Source organism: Erythrolamprus reginae, chromosome 1 (genome assembly GCF_031021105.1).
Source record: "Erythrolamprus reginae isolate rEryReg1 chromosome 1, rEryReg1.hap1, whole genome shotgun sequence".
In the NCBI taxonomy this organism is placed as follows: domain Eukaryota; kingdom Metazoa; phylum Chordata; class Lepidosauria; order Squamata; family Dipsadidae; genus Erythrolamprus; species Erythrolamprus reginae.
The window spans coordinates 254,302,700-254,320,493 of record NC_091950.1 but is presented as its reverse complement, the minus strand read 5'-3'; positions in this window follow the sequence as shown (position 1 = coordinate 254,320,493).

Sequence of the window (17,794 nt, the reverse complement as noted above, 5' to 3'; positions counted from 1 at the left end):
AGTGGCTTGCCAGGCATGTGACTGGTGGGAGTGGCTTGAATGATCATCATCATTCAAGTGAACTGTTAAGTCCTTGACTTACAACCTCACCAGTGTCGCTCACTGGGGTGACAATTTGCTTTGTGTTTCCCACGCTCTCCTTCCTGGGTCACTCCCTGACTCAGGCTGGGTGGTTAGGTGAACAGGTGGCAATCAGCTGTTGAGAAAAGATGGGGGAGGAAATGGGCCCCCTGCAACTCCTGCTGCTGCTGGTCTCCCTGCCGCTTTCTGAGAAGGAGGAGGAGGATGGGAGGGTAGGATGGTATGTTGGAGCTGGGCACACAGCTTCATTTATGTTGTGAGCCACCCCGAGTCCTCAGAGATGGGTGGCATACAAAACTAATAATTAAATAAATAAATTTCCACCGGTGGAACTGCGTTCCACCCCATCCTGCCTGCTACCCATCCCTGAAGGAGGGTAAGTAGATTTCAACGCTGCTACAGACAGCTGTTCATTTAAAACATAAAGCGCTTGGAGGTTTATCTGTGTCCTCGGGGTCATCTGCCAATGGCTCCTGTAGTCTGCCATCCCTCTGGAAATCCATTCATATTCCCACACCCTATGAAGGATGTTCATCCCAAATTGCATAGCTAAAAGTCTGTAGAGTTTCTCAGTCATCCAGGTCACGGCTGTTCCAAAGCTGTATTTTGTCAGGAGGCAACTGGACTTCCTTGTTTTTTCAGTCAGAGCTGAAAAACCTCCTTGGATGAGAAGTGATACATCTTCAAAGAAAAAAAACCCAAGAAAATCCAGTTCCCCCTGAAAAAAAAAAGCATCTTTGGGACAACCATGACCTGGATCACTGAGAATCTCTACAGACTTTTAGAAGAAATAAAACATCTGTATTGACCTGATCTCATTGGTGAAATGTGGGATGAAATGTCTTCCTTTTTTTATACCACATTTATTATTTTTACAAGACAGCAAACCTAACCCCTTCCTCCTCCTATTTTCCACCAAAACAGTAGTGGGTTGCTACTGGTGCAATAAAGCAGTGTTTCCCAACCTTGACAACTTGAAGATATTTGGACTTCAACTCCCAGAATTCCCCAGCCAGCACTCGCTGGCTGGGGAATTCTGGGAGTTGAAGTCCAAATATCTTCAAGTTGCCAAGGTTGGGAAACACTGCAATAAAGGACATCACATCGGTAGTGATCGCTGCACTGCGTGCACAGCTTCACTTATCTTGCATGTGCAGGAATGTGTGTGCGCACACGCAAGCTAACTAACGGGTAGCAGCAGTAATAGGAATCCAGCCCTGCCCCACAACCACCACCCTATGAAGTGAATTGGGCTTAGAGAGTGACTTGCCAAGGCTCACCCAACTAGCTTTCATGTCTGTAAAAAATAATGAAGGCAGGATATAAATAAATAGATATATAGATAGGTAAATAAATAGATACATAGATACATATATCTTCAGAAGAGAAGGATTTAGGGGTAGTGATTTCTGACAGTCCCAAATTGGGTGAACAGTGCAGTCAGGAGGTAGGGAAAGCAAGTAGAATTCTTTGCTGCATAGCTAGAGGTATAACAAGCCGGAAGAGGGACATTGTGATCCCGCTATATAGAGTGCTGGTGAGACCACATTTGGAATACTGTGTTCAGTTCTGGAGACCTCACTTACAAAAAGATATTGATAAAATTGAACGGGTCCAAAGACGAGCTACAAAAATGGTGGAAGGTCTTAAGCATAAAACATATCAGGAAAGACTTAATGAACTCAATCTGCATAGTCTGGAAGACAGAAGGGAAAGTGGGGACATGATCGAAACATTTAAATATGTTAAAGGGTTAAATAAGGTTCAGGAGGGAAGTGTTTTTAATAGGAAAGTGAACACAAGAACAAGGGGACACAATCTGAGGTTAGTTGAGGGAAAGATTAGAAGTAATGTGAGAAAAAATTATTTTACAGAAAGAGTAGTAGATGCTTGGAACAAACTTCCAGCAGACCTGGTTGGTAAATCCACAGTAACTGAATGTATCCATCCTAAGATAAAATACAGGAAATAGTATAAGGGCAAACTAGATGGACCATGAGGTCTTTTTCTGCCATCAATCTTTTATGTTTCTATGTTTCTATGTTTCTATGTTTCTATGTTTCTATGTTTCTATGTTTCTATGTTTCTATGTTTCTATGTTTCTATGTTTCTATGTTTCTATGTTTCTATGTTTCTATGTTTCTATGTTTCTATGTTTCTATGTTTCTATGTTTCTATGTTTCTATGTTTCTATGTTTCTATGTTTCTATGTTTCTATGTTTCTATGTTTCTATGTTTCTATGTTTCTATGTTTCTATGTTTCTATGTTTCTATGTTTCTATGTTTCTATGTTTCTATGTTTCTATGTTGATAGATAGATAGATAGATAGATAGATAGATGATAGATAGAAAGATACATACATACATACATACATACATATATACATACAGACAGACAGACAGACAGACAGACAGATACATACATACATACATGCATACATATATTAGACAGATAGATGGATAGATAGATAGATAGATAGATAGATAGATAGATAGATAGATACATACATACATACATACATACATACATTACGTAGGTACATACATTAGATAGATAGATAGATAGATAGATAGATAGATAGATAGATAGATAGATAGATACATTACGTACGTACATACAGAACATACATACTGAGCCAAGAGAATGTAAATGACATACCTTGTCCTAATTGTTTCCCAATTTTTGTAGAGTTGTTCAGTAAAATTATGTTTCACTATCCTATGGTGGGGAGTTGGGTGTGAGAAGGGAACAAATGAAATTTGATGATGATATCTAAATTTTGGTGGGAGAACAAGAAAATAACAGGACATTAAAAAGCCCCATCTTTTTAACTGTGGATTGGAAACATTACAGTGACAAATATAGACCAAGGTAAGACAAATATACCCAGTTTTGGAGGCATCTTTAATCCTTCAGAGATATACTTGGAGCAGTGGACGGCATAAAGAAGTGATCCACAAACTAAATTTGGTTTTTGTAGACTTTTCAAATAAAGTATACTTTCAAATAGCATTTTTAAAGTTATATGGCCATTAGGATTTGAACTAAAGTTTTTGGAGGTTTATTTATATGCAACTATGCTGTTCTGGTTAAGGGAGTGGGAACTAGCCCTGAAGACATCCAGTTTCCAGCCGGTTCTCACTCACAGAAGCAACTATTGTCTTACAGCCCAACCTATCTACTAGGATTGTTACTATGATAAAATTGGAAGAAAGAGTTTAATGTTCTGTTTGATCTAATGCCATGGTTCCCAACATGGGGCCCACACCCCACAGCGGGGGCAATATGATTTTTAATGTTGGCAATTGGAACTTTGTTTAAAACCAAGTTAATGGCCTTTTAGGCTTCCTCTGTGTGAGTAGGAGTTCACTTTTTGAATAGTAAGAATTATATGTCATGGGGGTGGGGGGCGGAAATCAGGATTTTAGAGATGCTTAGATGGGGCATGGCCAAAAATGGTCGGGAATCATTGGTCTAATGGTTAAGGCACCAAACTAGAAACAGACCATGAATTCTAGCCCTGAAAGCCAGATGGGTGACTTTGAGCCAGTCAGTCTCTCTCAGTCCAGCCCACCTCACAGGATCGCTGTGTGGCAAATAGGGGGATGAAGGAGGGGGGGGGAATAGGGGAACGAAGAAGTATTAGTTATATTTGTCGCTTTGAATTATTTATACAAATAACAAAGGTAAAATAAAAAATGTAAATAAACATCTGCTGTCTGCACTCTGGGAGGACAGAAAGGATATAATTTTAGCAAATACATACACGTTGTTGTTGTTTTTAAAGAAAAACTCCTGTAAACAGTAAGACTCTGATTGAAAGAAATAGCATGGACGATTCATTTTTTAAAAAAAACATCTAGGGAATAACTGCAAAGGTGTTCCGCTTTGTGACAGCTAATGACGAAGCCTATTCAAAGCAAAATCCTTACCATCGCTACCATTTTACCCATCGCAGGCACATCTGCTCTTTCTTTTACCTTCTTTAATTCCTGGGTATTCTAGAAGAAAAATTGCAAAGACTTCCTAAGGGTTAATAGAATAAGAAGGATGTTTGGGGGTTGAAAGGAGGTGGTGGTGGTGGGGAGAGAGAGAATTATGGTAGGGATTTTTCCCCCCTTGGTTGTTGTTGTTTCTTAGGAATGCTAAGCCATAGGAAGGCCGTAAGCTTTGTTTTTTGCCCTGTCATTCGAAAGGAGGTGAGGGTGGATTAGAATGGCCCTGTGGGGCCTCAGCACAGAACCCCTGTAGGTAGAGCCGGGCTTTCAATCTTCTGACCAGCGGAGCTGAAACGAAAATGCGGGCGGGCAGGGTTCCCACGTTCTTTGACAGTTTCCTGCTGCAGATAGAGTCCCCTCCTCTCTTTCTCTCTCTCTGCCCTGGCCAAAGAATGGATAATTTGCCTCCCCTCCTCTTGGATACGGACGGTCAGATATTATTGGGCAAGGGGCAAGTGAGACCTTCTTCTAACCTTAATCCAACGCCAATAATTTCACTTGAGAATTCTGGGGAAGCAATTATTTTTCCTGGCGACAATGACGATCAAACAGGCCCTAATGGACAGAGGCAGAGAGGTCATCTCAATTTTCCCTTAGTTTCTACCCAGACAATATGTGGACTTTGTGAAAGGCCAAGGGCTCCTTTTCTTTGCACCCCTTTGCTCTCCCGGCTACAAACGTCGTCAATTATTTTGTTACAGAATTAATGTGGCATTGTGTGGGCTTACTCTGGGTCTGTGTGTGGGGGAGTGTGGGGGTGCCGATTTACAAATAATATAAATAAGAATTTTTAAAAGTTTTTTTTCAAATTTGTGGCAATAAGGTTGAGCCAAATCCCACTCTTGTTAAATGCTTAAATTTCTCCCACTCAAAGTAAAAATTGCTTAATTTTATCCAATTATGATTTCTAATTTTTGCAATGCTGCTCATTATAAGTGTGAATTGATTTCTTGTTGTTACTGCTATTTTTCTTCCTGAAGGAAACATGTACTTTAGTATAAAAGAATTAGGGAATTTTATGTCCATCTGCCCAAAATAACATAGTCACATATTCCAAAGATAAAAATATTCAAAGAACTTGAACGTTCAGGTCATTTAACAAACATGATTGAATACAAAAATAATTACGTGTCCTCTCAAAAAACCTTCATGGAATGATCTGATTTATACTAATTATGACATTGACAGATTTGAGTACTTATTAACATAGATGGCTAAATAGGAATAAATATAGCAAAATTATTACACTTTAATTATGAATTATCAGGGTTATTTTTCTCTCAACAAATAACCAATTATGTGAATATTTTAAGTTTGTAATTTTTTAAAAAAAAATAAATAATAGCTGGACTACAGCATGGCAAATAAATGTATTTCCTAAATAATTTATTCGGATTCGACAGAATTCAATGAAAATATGTCCTTTAATCTTTTTTATTGTAATTTTTTTAAAAAAAATAAAAAATAGCTGGACTACAGCATGGCAAATAAATGTATTTCCTAAATAATTTATTCGGATTCGACAGAATTCAATGAAAATATGTCCTTTTATCTTAAAAAGCTTGCTGATTTTGCCATGTTGATGTGCTTGCATAACTTTCAAATTTCTAGTCAGGAAACTTCAGAATTAAATTTTATTGTTCTGTATTATTTTGCATAATTGGAACTGAACATGTGAATGGATGAGAGCTTGAAACTATTTACCAGACAGATACCTTAGCCCCACCTCTTATGTTTACATATCCTGCTCTTCCTTCCATCCCTTCTTCTCATACATCTTCTAATGTTAGTGAAGCAAAGAAAATCAATCTGAACAGGAGCCGGTAGTATAATATGGCTTTAAAAAAACCGGCAAATGTAATTTGAGGCAGCATCTGCAGTATTTCCATGTCACCGGAAGTAATTGTTCCTCCTCACTTGAGTAATATGTTTGTTCTCAGCATTACAGTTTAAGGGTGGGGAGAGACCAGTGAAACTGGAAGAGTAGCAAAGAAGGGCAACTTATACTCAGGATTGAAGAAAGTGGGTATGTTTAGCTTTGAAGAAACAAAGGCATTCTTCAAATACCTGAAAGGATATCATGTATATGGATTGTCCACAAAGAAGGAGGTCAAACCTTGCGTTGTCTTATTCCACATAGAATAATGGATTGAACTAAAAGGAAAACAAGTTTTAATTGAATGTTATGGGGGGGGGGATCCTAACTGCAAAAGCTGGTGGAATCAATTACCAATAAAAAGGGTGAGGTTGGCGCTTCCTCTTCATTGGTGTGTTCAGTTGGAGGCTTAAAAGCATGTCAGAAGCATCACCCAATAATGATAGAATTCTTATGTTATGAGGAGCTCCTGTCATCAGGACTTCATTTCAGAGTTAGGGTCAGGCTTGTATAGAAGTCATAACCTTTGACCTGGAAAGGCACTGCCTAATCTTCAGTATATGAAGCCTGAGTTTAGGTATCAGTGATGAAGGAAAAGTAGTTTATGTGCTCTTAAAGATGCTTTTCTTGAAATGCTTGAAATATTTCAAGATTGCATTCAAGGAGACATTCTGGTGAACTAAGGCTTAAATTAGGTTTTGGGTCTTCCTCCAAAAAGACAGTTCTCTTCTTGCACAAAGTAGCTCTGGCTTGTATTGAGAGACAAGGCAATAGAATAGAATAGAATAGAATAGAATAGAATAGAATTCTTAATTGGCCAAACGTGATTGGATACACAAGGAATTCGTCTTTGGTGCATATGCTCTAAGTGAACATATATGTATGTATGCGTGTGTGTGTGTGTGTGTTTGTGTGAAGAATCATGAGATACAACACTTAATGATTGTCATGGGGATTAAGTAAGCAATCAGGAAACAATATTAATAGAAATTTTAAGGATACAAGCAACAAGCTACCGTCATACAGTCATAAATGGGAGGAGATGAGTGATAGGAATGATGAGAAAAAACTAGTAGTAATAGTAGTGCAGACTTAGTAAATAGTTTGACAGTGTTGAGGAGATTATTTGTTTAGCAGAGTGATGGCGTTTGGGGAAAAAATGTTCTTGTGTCTAGTTGTCTTGGTGTGCAGTGCTCTATAGCAACGTTTTGAGGGTAGGAGTTGAAACAGTTTATGTCCAGGATGTAAGGGGTCAGTAAATATTTTCACAGCCCTATTTTTGATTCGTGCAGTATACAGGCTATAAATGCAGCCAAGGATATAGAAAATGCATGGAAATTCCAATGCAAATTAATTTCCTAATTTAGAAATTGCTGAAGTCCAATTCCTAGCAGTTTGCTGCTAGGGAACAAACCTAAACCTGACTGATTTTGGCTCCAACTCTTAAGGTGGTCAAGTTAAAATCTATCAGTAATGTTTATGGGCTAGGTGTTTATGGGTTAGCTCTCCCAACTGGGAAATAAAATAATGATTCTCAAATTGTGGACTTAGTTGCCTTAGCACTGGCTCACTCTTGAACTCAGGGATGAAATCTTGTGTCTTTTGTGCCATGGGGTACTTCACGAATTTGCAGATTTAGGCAACCTCACACAATATGTGATTATTGGCATAGTTCCCTCTAAGCTGAGCAGTGAGCAATTGCTCACTTAAAAATCATCATCAACTCAGAGTTTTTCAAACCTGCCCAGAAGAGTGAGAGGGAAGGAGAGAGGAAGAGAGGAAGAGAGAGAAACAGATAGAAAAAAGAGAGGAAGGAAAAGAGAAAGCAAAAGAATGGGAGTAAGGAAGAGAGAAAGAAAATTAAAATCTAGTTTGAAACTAGCTCAACTATTTAAGTGGCATTTTGATATTGATAGAGTTGCCCTATTATGAGCTCACTGTTATAGACACACAGTACAGTATTTTATTTTGAAATTCTCTGAGGCAAAACAGGGTGGGTTTTTTATGTTTGTTTGTTTGTTTGTTTGTTTGTTTGTTTATTTATTATTTTTGTGCCGCCCAGTCCCGAAGGGACTGCTGCTCAGACACTACACTTTTCCGCCCACCCCAAGAAAAATTTAGAGGGAACACTGATTATTGGTCAAACAAATTGAGGATTATTACCACGCCAATCTGGTTGTCAGGAGGGTTGGCTTTATAAAGGCAGAAAATATTTGACCTTATTCTCTCCTGATCCCTAAAAATACATATATGTGTCCAGGTGATTATTGTTTGAATTATTTATGTTAATTGGGCAAAACAGGGATGGGGAAGGAGAAAGAAAACTCGTGGCTACAAATAATTGGCAACAATATTGTTTCTGTTTGGCCTCTGGAATTCAGCTCAAGATGTTATCTCCAGAGGGCAGTGGGTTCCAGGAGGAGGAATTTTTTCTACAAGTTTTTGTGATGCGAACAAAGATTCCTCAGTGCACAGCTCAAGGAAAGATCATATCTGAGGAGAGTGGAGCGAGTGTGGCAAATGAATGCAATCATTGCTTTTCCACAGGGTGGTGAAAAAATCTGGCAATGGATAGGAGTTTTTTTAAATAAAAAAAATCAATGGAAATGGAAAATGATATCATGAAGCAAGCAGCATAACAGCATGAGGTGCTTCAATGTCCAAAGGTCCTCTTATGTAGCCGTTAGGGTCTTTAAAAACATCTCGCAGACTTCTTTTCATGCAGTGAATGTTCATAGGGAAATCAAAATGCAAACTCCATTCTTTCTTCTTTGAAGTGTTCCGAAACTTCAGATCGTGCAGAATGCAGCTGCGAGAGCAATCATGGGCTTCCCCAAATATGCCCATGTTACACCAACACTCTGCAGTCTGCATTGGTTGCCGATCAGTTTCCGGTCACAATTCAAAGTGTTGGTTATGACCTATAAAGCCCTTCATGGCACCGGACCAGACTATCTCAGGGACCGCCTTCTGCTGCACGAATCCCAGCGACCAGTTAGGTCCCACAGAGTGGGCCTTCTCCGGGTCCTGTCAACTAAACAATGTCATTTGGTGGGACTCAGGGGAAGAGCCTTCTCTGTGGCGGCCCCGGCCCTTTGGAACCAACTCCCCCCAGAGATTAGAATTGCCCCCATCCTCCTCGCCTTTCGTAAGCTACTTAAAACCCACCTCTACCGTCAGGCATGGGGGAATTGAGATATTCTTTCCCCCTAGGTCTTTACAATTTACACATGGTATGTCTGTATGTATGTTTAGTTTTTATAATAAAGGTTTTTTTAGTTATTTTAGTATTGGATTGGATTGTTACATGTTGTTTTTATCATTGTTGTTAGCTGCCCCGAGTCTACAGAGAGGGGCGGCATACAAATCCAATAGATAGATAGATAGATAGATAGATAGATAGATAGATAGATAGATAGATAGATAGATAGACAGACAGACAGACAGACAGACAGACAGACAGACAGACAGACAGACAGACAGACAAACAAGCATCTCAGTCATTTTAATTGAAAATGTTTTGAAGTCTTTATTAAATTCTTCTTACTGGGAAAACAGCAGAAGTAGAGTCCCCTTTTTTCCCATAAACAGCAGTTGGTAAAAGAGAAAAGGACATAGTTGGGCTCCTTAGAATCTTCCATGCATTGTTTACCTTCAAGCACTGTTCTCTTTCTGTCGACAGGGCCTGTGGTCTACCTGAGGCTGCTCCAGGTCACACGCAGCCTTCGTTCTTCCAAAGGCTTCAGGGAACGTGTTTCTGTGGCCTCCACAACATCAAAACAAATAATTCAAAAGCGCACCCTGTTCTCAAAAAAAATTTCAGAGGCTCCAAAGGTTGTACAACACCACACCAAATTCTTATGTGGCTACTGCAGCCATCAAAAGTTACACAAGAATGGGGTGTGCTTTTGAGAATAGTTGCTGGGTGTTGGTGAACACTGGTGCATATCACTCCAAATGTTGTACCATGTTACCTTTGACAAGAATGTCACAAGTTCACCATCACTGCTCTAGTGCTTAAGGCAGGGATTCTCCAGAACTGGTCCACGGCCTGTTGGAAACCAGACCATACAAGCAACAGGCGAGTGTGTGCACCTTCATTTATGCATACACAGTATCTAGGTTGGGTATGCGAAACTATTTCCACCACCCACACACCATCAGTCCATGGAGCTAAAAGGTTGAGGACAACTACATTAATGCATCAGGATAGAAGTCAAGGAGTAATGAGTTCTAATCCTGATTTAGGCAGAAAAGCTGGCTGAGGGACCTTGGGCCAGTCACACTGTAATAATAATAATAATAATAATAATAATAATAATAATAATAATAGCAATAGCAATAGCAATAGCAATAGTAACAACAACATCATCAACAACAACAGAGTTGGAAAGGACCTTGGAGGTCTTCTAGTCCAACTCCTCCTTAGGCAGGAAACCTTCAGAGAAATGGTGGTCCAATCTTTTCTTAAAAACCTTCAGTGTTGGCGCATTCACAACTTCTGGAGGCAAACTGTTTCTCTGATTAATTGTTCTGATTGTCAGGAAATTTCTCCTTAGTTCTAAGTTGCTTCTCTCCCTGTTCAGCTTCCATCCATTGCTTCTTGTTCTACCCTTAGGTGCTTTGGAGAATAGCTTGACACCTTCTTCTTTGTGTCAACCCCTGAGATATTGGAACACTGCTGTCATGTGTCCCCTAGTCCTTCTTTTAATTAAACTAGCCGTGCCCAGTTCCTGCAACTGTTCTTCATATGTTTTAGCCTCCAATCTCCCAATCATCTTTGTCGCTTTTCTCTACTCACTCTCTCTTAGCCCAACCCCACCTCATAAGGTTTCTGTCATGGAGAAAAAAGGAGGAAGGAATATTAGGTATGTCTGCCACTTTAAGTTATTTCTATAAATAATAAATAAAATACATCCCCTTTCTTGGCTGCAGATGTTTAATAATTTACTTATCCAATGGTAGTCCATTTACTTATCCAACGGTAGTCCATTGTGATTTCCTTGTGTAGATGAGTCCTAGAAGATTATTATGTACTTATTTCATTGTCTATTTCTGACACTTCAATGTAGGTACATATCAAAGGTGGCTTGCAGCTGAGCTTTGCAAGATGAATATCTAAAGGCAGCAACAATAACCAATATGAAAGAATATAATAGCATGACTAGCAACATTAAAACTGCTTCCTTGGTAGTAGCTTCATAGGATAATGAAAAGAACATCATGCTACAGTAAATTTAAAGAAGAACAGAATAATGACAGTACACAAAGCATCTGGAGATATAGATCCTGATCTATATAAAATCCAGAGAACATGTGGCTGATACCAACCAAATGCTGTTCCTGGAACAATGTAATGGAAAACCAGGAAATGCATTAATCTGACCTGGGTGACCTTACCAAGTGAGATTTTAAAAAACCCAGTATAGCTGGAACTGCATGCCTCTACTGGAAATGATTACTTTTCCTTTCATTTAAAGGAAAAAGAAAGGCTATGACATAATTTAATAAACAAATTCAGGCAATTTCAAAACATTTTTCTTGTGGTGAGGATCATCTTGCGAGATAAAGTTTGCAGTTTACAAAATGCTGGAAAAGTTCATCCACATTCAGCAAAAATGTATTTCCTCAATGTGCTAGTGGGTACAATAAAAATGGATTTATCTGTTTATCTATTCTACCATTGTGTCAGCAAAATGTACTACAACGCACACATGCACACATGTCCCTATGTATGTAAACTTTGACGACTTTCCAGATTTTTTTTTTTTAAAAAACCCCAACCACTCCAAATTCCTGAGGATACTGGATAGAATAAATATATGACACGGTGTTAGAATAAATTACTGGAAAACTATTCTAAGTTGGTAAGTCCTGCATATTGACTGAACACTGGTGAAACTGGGAACAGTCTGAGTAAAGATATGAAATGTATTTGTAGTATGTAACTGCTGTTAACAAAATCACAGTGGTTTCTATGTTTGGGATTCATTTCAGCATCCCAATGAACTACAATTCTCAGCATCCCTTATCACTTGCAATGCTAGCTGAATTTTTTAGGCTCTCCAGCCACCTCCAGTTCATCTCTTGAGCTGTATGATGTTTCCTTGCCATTCTCAAGGAAACAATAGTTTCAGCTGGCCAATTAAAAAAAATAAAATCGGATTTAGCATCTCCAAAATCAAAATCATGTAAAGTCACACACATTTGTCAGGTTTCTATCAATCCCATTCAATTAATATTTGGGACCATATTTCTGTGCATGCACAGAAGCAAAATCACGCTGGGACACTTGCACGCACACACGAAACACCCAAAGCTGCGCAAGCAGAGCACCAGTAGTAGCAGAAGGAGCAATCTGCTCCTGGTCTTCCTGTAATTTGAATCCATTATTCATTCTCCTTCATTCTGGAATAATACAGAACAAATCTTGGTTTCATCTAGATGACATCCTTTCAGGCATTTGAAAACAACTATCATTTCACCCCTCAATGTTATTTATACATATTTATTTTATTTATTTGTTTGTTTTGTCAAGTACATATTTGTAATATACAGTAAATAGATATAACATTGTTTATATACATAAGATGGGTACTGATAAGAGGGAACAATTGGACTGGGAAAGTAGGCATGCTGGTGTGCTTACGCAAACCCCTTACTGACCTCTTAGGAATTGGATGAGGTCCAGGGGTAAAGTTTTGGGGAGTTGGTGACAAAACCACAGAGTCAAGTAGTGAGTTCCAGGCATTAACCACTCTATTGCTAAAGTCGTATTTTCTACAGTCACGTTTGGGGTAGTTCACTTTGAGTTTGTATCTGTTCATATATTGTTGTGGTTGAAGCTGAAGTAGTCATTGATAGGTAGGATGTTGTAGCATATAATTTTATGAACTATGCTTAGGTCATGGCAAAGGCAACATAGTTCTAAGCTTTCTAAGTCCAGGATTTCAAGTTTGGTTGCGTAAGATATTCTGTTGCAAGTAGAAGAGTGGAGGGCACTTCTAGTAATAGCGCCGGTCGACTTACCGGCTGGCAGCCTTTGCCGGAGGGACCGGGCAGACACCGGACTCCCTCATGGCGGCCGCCATCTTGTTTTCGGCCGAAATCTCGCGAGATGAGATTTCGGCCGAAAATCAGGCCCACGAGGCCTGACGTTGCTGCCGGTCAGGGGCGGGGCTTGGAGGCCCTATTTAAGGGCCTGCAGGCCCTGGGCCAAGCCTTTTCGCTGGGACCGGCAGCTGGAGCAGACACTCATTTGAGTTTTGCTCCTGGCAGCCATTTTGTGGTGGCCTCGTGTTGCGGCCGCCATTTTGGATCCAGTGAAGAGGCCTTTCTTCTAGGCCCAGCGGTGCCCTTGGACTCCGGAGCAGCTTCTGAGCAGCGGCGCTGGTGTCCTTGTCCCCCTCGGGCCCGAGGGGGAGTGGTGATTCGCTCCCGGCTGGGAGGGGGGTCTGGTTGGGCCTTGCCCAGGGTTCAGGGGGTTCTTGGCCTTGGGGTCCACAGGGGTTCCTGGGGTAAGGGGTCCTGTTGCCGCTCCAGGGGGGGGGGGGTTCTATTGTTTAATCCCCCAGGGTGATTTTCCTGGCAAGGTTTGGGCCTTGCTGCAGGGGTTTTTTGGGGAAAAAAGGGTTTTTTCTTCATTTCTAGCGTTTTACACAGGTGGCATGGCCCCAAAGAAGAGGCAAGCCAGGGCCCCTGTGGCTCAGCCTGCGGTTACGCGCCCCAGGAGGGCCCTTAGGCCTTCTGCCCGGGCTCGGGCAAGTATGGAAGGGGCCCCTGGGGTGGTGCCTGCGGAGGGGGCGGTGGGTCCTTTACCTGCAGCCCCTCACTCTGATGTTTCTCCTGCTCTTTCTTGGGCTAGGGTGTTGGAGAGGCTCGATGAGCTCGAGCACTGGCGGAGCGGCTCGGGCCCTTGGGGGGCCCTCGAGCAGGTACCAGCGGCGTTGGGAGGAGCTCCATCGGCAGCCCAGGCCGGACAGACGGCCCATACCGGGCAGAGGGCCCATACCGGGCAGGAGGCCCAGTCGGGGCACTTGACGGCTTTTCCGGGCCCCGCGATGGTGGGGCCCCCTTGGATGTCTTCAACCCCGTACGGGGCAGGTGAGGTTGCACCACACAATACACATTCTTCATTTCTCCCCCTGGCTGGTGCGAGTTTTCCCCCGATGGGGCTGGGAAATGGGGTTAGCTTTGGGGGGCCCCAGGCGGGCGCATGCGGGCAGGTATGGTCGCCTCCGGCCCCGTTGGTGGGGGCGCCTGCGCCTGGCGCGGCGCCGCCGCTCGGGCCGGTGGGGGCTGGGGTGCCCGGGGTGCCCGGGGTGGGGGGTTGGACCCCTACAGCTCCTGCTGTTATGCCCCCGCTTCCATTGATGGCCTATCCCCAAGGTTTCGGGGTGCTAGGGCCAGGGGCCACCACGGTGTGGGACCCGTTCGCCAGTATTAAGGCGGGGGCCATTCCGTGTGGTCTGCCGGCCACCCCTTTAGGGTACCACCTTCACCCGTCCGTGAAGGAGGCCATTTGGAGGGGGGAGTACGTGGACCTTTTTTCATTGCTCAATCGGGAGGTCCCTAAACAAGAGAAAGAAGTAGTTCCTGGGGAAAAGCCCAAGAAAACAAAGGTCACCAAGTGCTTCAGCTCCTGGCTGTACGCTTTTCTGACATATGCGTCAGTGGTGATTCAGAGGCAGCCAGCCATGGCCTCGGCGATGCTTAAGTATATTGATTTGATCGCCAGGGCTAATTTTGAATACAAAGGCACCATATGGCGCCATTATGATAAAGGGTTTAGGATGAGGGTGGCTGTGGAGCCCAACCTGCCGTGGGATATGGTGGTACCGGACCTGTGGTTCAGGGCCACGCATATGTCTGGCAAGGAGGGGTGTGAGCGGACCAACAGCGGTCATTTCATGGAGGAGGAGCCTGCGGTGGTCACGCCGGCCAAGGTGACTCCTGGGGCGGCTGGTAAGGGGGCCTCACCCGCCTGTCATGAATTTGCTGCGAAAGGGGCGTGTTTTCGTCCCTTTTGCAAATATAAGCATGCCTGCGGGAATTGTGGGGGCCCCCATGCATCTGCTGTCTGCCCCCGCCCCAAGAAGGGGGCGGAAAAGAAGGGTGGGGGTCCAGGAAAGCCTCCCGCATTAGCTGGGGGAAAAGGGGCCCAGCCCAATTAATGTCTCTGTGCTTGAGGGTTGGTTGGTTGACTACCACCCTCGCTCGAGAGCGGCTGCTCTCTTGCTAGGTCTTTCTAAGGGATTTAGGATCCCTTATGTGGGGGTCAGGAAGGCCTTCATGTCCGACAACCTTAGATCGGTTGTCGGACATGAGGACATTGTTAGGGCCAAGATTGGGAAGGAGGTGGCCGAGGGCAGGGTCCTTGGGCCTTTCCCGGAGCCACCCTTTCCGAATCTTAGGGTGTCCCCTCTGGGGTTGGTCCCCAAAAAGGCGAGTGGTGAATTTAGGTTGATTCACCATTTGTCTTTCCCTAAAGGGGAGTCAGTGAATGATTTCATTCCTGACGAATTGTGTTCGATGCGGTACGCATCCTTTGATGCGGCCGTGTCCATGGTTAGGAAGTGTGGGGTTGGAGCCCTTATGGGTAAGTGCGACATTAAGTCGGCATTCCGGCTCCTCCCCATACACCCGGACGACTTCGAGCTCCTGGGCTTCCATTTCGAAGGTGGTTTTTATGTAGACAGGGCATTGCCGATGGGCTGCTCTGTCTCGTGCTCTCTCTTCGAGAGTTTTAGCACCTTCTTGGAATGGGCGCTCAGGAGGCGTAGTGGCCTGGGCTCTGTCGTTCACTACCTTGATGATTTCCTCATGGCAGGGCCTGCGCACTCGGTGCAATGTTTTGCGCTGATGCGGGACTTCGAAGCCCTTTGTGCTCAGATAGGGGTGCCTTTAGCCTCTGAGAAGACCGAAGGCCCTGCCACCAGGATTACCTTCCTCGGTATTGAATTGGACTCAGAGGAGCAATCTTCTAGATTGCCCCTGGACAAGTTGGAAAAAATCAGGTGCAAGCTGGAGGCGGTCCTGGGCTGCAGGAAGGTGACTCTTCGGCAGCTCCAGGAACTGGCCGGGATCCTTAATTTTGCTTGTCGGGTAGTAGTGCCGGGCAGGGCCTTTTCCAGACGGTTGTATGATGCGATGAAGGGGCTGCGTTTGCCCCATCATCGTACCCGCTTATGCGCAGGAGTCAGGGCTGACCTCTGCGTGTGGCGGGAGTTTTTGGAGCACTTTAATGGATTGTCTTTTTGGAGGCATGAGCTTCTTTTGGAAGCTGAATTGCAGCTTTGCTCGGATGCTGCGGGGACTTGTGGTTTTGGGGTAGTGCTAGGTGACCAGTGGTGCTGGTCGGTGTGGCCTCCGGAATGGAGTGCCTCTTCTCTGGTTAACGACCTGACTTTTTTGGAGCTCTTCCCCTTGATAGTGGCCTTAGAGCTTTGGGGGGAGCAGTTTAGGAACAAGACTGTGCACTTTTGGTGCGACAACCTAGCGGTTGTCCATGTTGTTAATGCCCTGTCCTCTAAGAGTGACAGGGTCATGCGGCTTGTCCGCCATTTTGTGCACAAGTCCTTGTCCCTAAACGCCTTGTTTTTGGCCAGACATGTCCCCGGGCTGGATAACGGTGTGGCTGACGCCTTGTCCCGTGGTCAGTTGTCCAGGTTTCGGACCCTGGCCCCGTGGGCACGGGAGTCGCCGGAGGTGTTCCCAGTCCACCTTTGGAGCCTGGGCGGGCTCCCGAGCGTTGGAGAGACGAGGCCTCCAGGGCGATCGCCCTTTCGGTAGCACCGGGCACCCTGCGGGCCTACCAGAGTGCAGGTAAGGAGTTTGGGGATTTCAGGCAGGGTAAGGGTTACCCCCATAGTTGGCCTGCCCCAGTTGAACACCTGGCGGAATATTGTGTCCTGCTGAGGCAGCGTGGCCTTTCAGTTAGGACTATTAGGTCCAGGTTAGCCGGCCTCGCCTTTCTGTCCAAGGCGGGGGGCTTCAAGGATTTTTCTGGTGACTTCCGCATTCGGAAGATGCTGGAAGGCTGGTTGAGGGAGCGACAGGGGGTCCCTTCTGACACTCGTCAGGCCCTGACGGTTCAGCAGCTGTCCTTGATTAATCAGGCCTTGGACAGTCTGTGTGCCTCTCTGTACGAGGCCCGTCTTTTTAGGGCAGCCACTTGTGTAATGTTTTTTTGGGCCCTTAGGGTCAGCGAGGCAATAGCTTCCTCACAGGCTGACTTGTCGCTCCGTGCCTTCCAGTTCACTGATCTGGCCTTTAGACAAGGGGGTGTCTCACTTTTGGTGAGACATTCCAAGACAGATCAGTTGCACAGAGGGGTTAAGATAGAACTTAGTGCAGCCACCGATCAGTCTGTATGCCCGGTGGCCGCTTTGCAGCAATTTTGTGCCTTAAGGGGGTCAGGGCAAGGGTACCTATTTAAGCACCAGGACGGTACCCCCCTGACCCGTTATCAATTCTGGGCTTTAGTGTCTAAGGCAATGGCTCAGGTGGGCATGGATCCCGCCGGATATGGAACGCATTCATTCCGTATCGGCGCCACCACTAGCGCGGCGCTTTCTGGTTTCCCGGCCCATCGGATTCGGGAGATCGGCCGCTGGCGGTCGGTGGCATATTTGGGTTATGTTAGGCCCGCCGAGGATCCTAGGCAGGGCTTAGGCTAGGTAACCTCTCTCTGTGTGTCCTCTTTCAGGTCCCCATGCCAATCAGAAACCGACGGCGCTGCTGTGTGGCCACAGCATGGTATTTTGGGCCGGCCGCTCAGCAGCCAGAAGCGCCATCGGGACCCAGTTGTCATTGGGACGTTGGGTCAATGTTGTTTGG